The sequence below is a fragment of the Canis aureus genome, chromosome 18 (genome assembly GCF_053574225.1).
Source record: "Canis aureus isolate CA01 chromosome 18, VMU_Caureus_v.1.0, whole genome shotgun sequence".
Taxonomy (NCBI): Eukaryota; Metazoa; Chordata; class Mammalia; order Carnivora; family Canidae; genus Canis; species Canis aureus.
The window spans coordinates 42179201-42182790 of NC_135628.1; the positions used below are offsets into that span (position 1 = coordinate 42179201).

Consider the following 3590-nt stretch of genomic DNA (forward strand, 5'->3'; position numbering starts at 1 on the left):
AAATCTATTTGATTCAGTGTATCATTTAAGGCCCTTGTTCTTTTGTGATTTTCTGCTTACAAGAACATTTGTTGAAAGTTCTGGGTTGAAGTCTCCTACTATTAGTGTATTATTATCTAAGTGTCTCTTCGGTTATTAATTGATATACTTGGCGGCTCCCACATTAGGGGCATAAATATTCATGATAGTTAAGTCCTCTTGTTGGATAGACAAGTATGATATAGTGTCCATCTTCATCTCTTACTACAGTCTTTGGGATAAACTTTAATTTATCTGATATGAGGATTGCTACCTCAGCTTTCTTTTGAGAACCATTTGAATGGCAAATGGTTCTCCACCCCTTCATTTTCAGTCTAGAGGTGTCCTTAGGTCTAAAACGAGTCTCTTGTGGATAGTATATAGATGGGTCTTGCTTTTTCATCCAGTCTGATACCCTGTGTCTTTTGATGGGATCATTTGGCCCATTCACGTTGAGAGTAAATATTGAAAGATGAATTTAGTGTCATCGTATTACCTATTCAGTCCCTGTTTTGTGGATTATTTCTTTGGGCTCTTTCTTTTACAGGTTCCCCCTTAATATTTCTTGCAGAGCAGTTTGGTGGTCACATATTCTTTCAGTTTCTGTTAGTACTGGAAGCTTTTTATCTCTCCTTCTATTCTGAATGATAGTCTTGCTGGATAAAGTATTCTTGGCTGCATGTTCTCTTCATTTAGTACCCTGTATATATCATGCTATCCCTCTCTGGCCTGCCAGGTCTTTGTGGAGAGGTCAGCTGTTAATCTGATATTTCTCCCCATATACATTAAGAATCTCTTGTCTTGAGCTGCTTTAAGAATTTTCTCTTTATCTTTGAAATTTGCAAGTTTCACTATTAAATGTCGAGGTTTTTATTGATTTTTTTTGGGGGGGGTCCTCTCTATCTCTTGATCTGAATACCTGTTTCCTTCCCCAGATTTGGGAAGTTCTCAGCTATGATTTGTTCAAATATACTTTGTGGTCCTATCTCTCTCAGGCTCTTCTGGAATCCCAATTAGATGTATATTCTTCCTTCTCAAGCTATCATTTATCTCCCTGAGCCTTTCCTCATGGGTTGTTTTTCTCTTTTTTTCCTCAGTTTCCTTCCTTACTATCAACTTGTCTTCTATGCCACTCACACTCTCTTCCACCTCATTAACCCTAGCAGTTAGAACATCCAGTTTGGACTGCATCTCATTTAACCTATTTTTAATTTCAGCCTGACTAGATTTCAATTCTGTAGTAACTAAGTCTCTAGAGTCCTTTATGCTTTTTTCCAGAGCCACTAGTAGCTTTATAATTGTACTTCTAAATTTAATTTCTGACATCGTATTTAAATCCAAATTCTGTAACTTTGTGGAAGAGAATTTTTTTTTTTTTCTTTTGTGGTGAATTCTTCTTTCTAGTCATTTTGTCCAGTGCAGAGTGGCTGCATGATCGGGCTGAGTCAAAAATATCAACCATGACCTAAGTAAAATACACCCTAAATGATTCCGAAGAGGTCAGAGGCCAGAAAATAAAAGAAAAAGAATGGAACAAAATAAAACAAAAGGACCACCAAAGTGAAAAAATTTTAAACACAGTAGTAAAAATAAAAAGCCAAAAACCAAAAACAAGGAAGAAGAAAAAAGAAAAAGAAAAAAAAAGTAAGAAAAAGAGGAAAAAAAAGGGGGGGGGAGGTGGTGGTGAGGAAATGGTAGTGGAGAGAGAATGTATTCTAGCTGAGGGGTCCTGGAGGGTTATCCTCTTGGTTCTGAGTGTATTTTGTTCTGTATGTTATTAGACGCTCAATCCCAAATTTATATAAACCAGCAATACTTATAGAAAGCCCCAATACTGACCACAAAAACATAAAACAAGATAAAAGAGGCAGGCAGAATGGGAAGGAAGAGAGAACATGGTCTCACAGAATGAACCAACATGGTATTCCACTTGGTTCTCGGTGTATGTTGGTTGTGTTTTAGAAGGTACTAACTTCCACCATTGTAAAACAAAATGAGGCAGGAAAAATAAAAAACAAATTTTTTGTATATCTACCAAAATTAAATTGAACATGTTGAAGGGAATCCAGAAGTGAAAAACACATCTAAGACATGTAATTGTAGAAATATTAAAGTCAAAAAGGAAAAAACTTAAACGTGAAGAGTATGTAAAATGTTGTAGTTAAGGTGGGAAAGCAGAATAAATATTGGAAATTTTTAGTCTTGGGGCCCCTGAGTGCCTCAGGCCGTGGAGTATCTGCCTTTGGCTCGGGTCATGATCCAGGGGTCCTGGAATCGAGACCCATGTAGTGCTCCCTGTTCGGTGGGGAGTCTGCTTTTCCCTCTCCCTCTGCCCCCCCTCCACGTTCTCTCTCTCTCCCCCCTCAAATAAATAAATAAAATTTTATTAAAAATTTTTAGTCTGATATAAAAACGAGTCGTAATGGGAAACGGAAATATAAAAGACCCTCTACTGTCATCTCCGCACTGGGAGCAGCTCTCCTGCTACAGCCCCTCATTCCCTGAAAATGTACGCCTGTGTAAAGTTCGTCTCCACTTCCTTCTTGGTCAGGAGCACCTCTCAGTTGTTGAGCTGATCCCTGTCTGCAGTGGTGCTAAAACCACCGGAGACACTGACAGATAAGAGCCTCAGCAGCTTGGCAGCCCCATGTCCCCTGACCTCACTTATTCCTAGCCCCAGCTTCCAAACCAGTGCCATTTCAAGGGACGTTGACACAGCAGCCAAGTTCATTGGGGCTGGGGTTGCCACTGTAGGGGTGGCTGGCTCTGGGGCTGGAATTGGGACTGTGTTTGGGAGTCTCATCATCAGTTATGCCAGGAATCCCTCTCTGAACCAACAGCTCTTCTACGCCATTCTGGGCTTTGACTTTTCAGAGGCCATGGGGCTCTTGCCTGATGGTGGCCTTTCTCATCCTCTTCACCATGTGAAGGAGTCGTCTCTACCTCCCATAGGTCTTTCTCCCATGTCTTGTCTTCCCTGTATGTTCCTTTTCCTATACCTCCCCAGGCAGCCTGGGGAAAGTGGTTGGCTCATGGTTTGACAGAGGGAAGACAAATAAATACTGTATCAATAAGATTTTTTAAAATAAATAAATAAATAATAAAAGGACCCTTTAGTTCTATATATTATTTTCTCTCAGTTCTGAGGCTTTCCAGTGCTGCTTGTTCAGTAAACTTGCTTTTTCCCTTGAACTTCCAGTAGTTCTTCCGGGGGAAGGGTCTGCTGTGCTGATTCTCAGGTGTCTGTACCTGGGTGGAGATGCCCCGCCCCTTGCCAGGTGCTGGTCTCAGTATGAGCTGTTTATCCTGTGAGACCTTTGTTCCCTAGAGGACCCACCTTTCCCAGGCACAAAGTGAAACAAAGAGGAAAAACAATGGTGGCGGCAGATTTCCTGCTCTGGAGTTGAGCAACTTGTGAGTAACTAACTGCAGTTTCCCAGTCCGCACTGGCCTAGATGTTCCTGAGGGCAGGCGTGGGTGCACTGATCTGCACAGCTTGCAAGGTGATCAGTGGCAGGGGGGATCTTGTTTTCCTGTGCCCTCCCCATGTCCACCTGTCCCAGGGGGAACAA

The 3590-nt window shown here is 41.4% G+C and overlaps 1 pseudogene; it reads left to right on the forward strand.

Moving 5' to 3' along the window:
- The first annotated feature begins 2478 nt into the window (after window positions 1–2478).
- On the forward strand, window positions 2479–2996 carry LOC144288354 (ATP synthase F(0) complex subunit C2, mitochondrial pseudogene; annotated as a pseudogene).
- The last annotated feature ends 594 nt before the right edge of the window (window positions 2997–3590 follow it).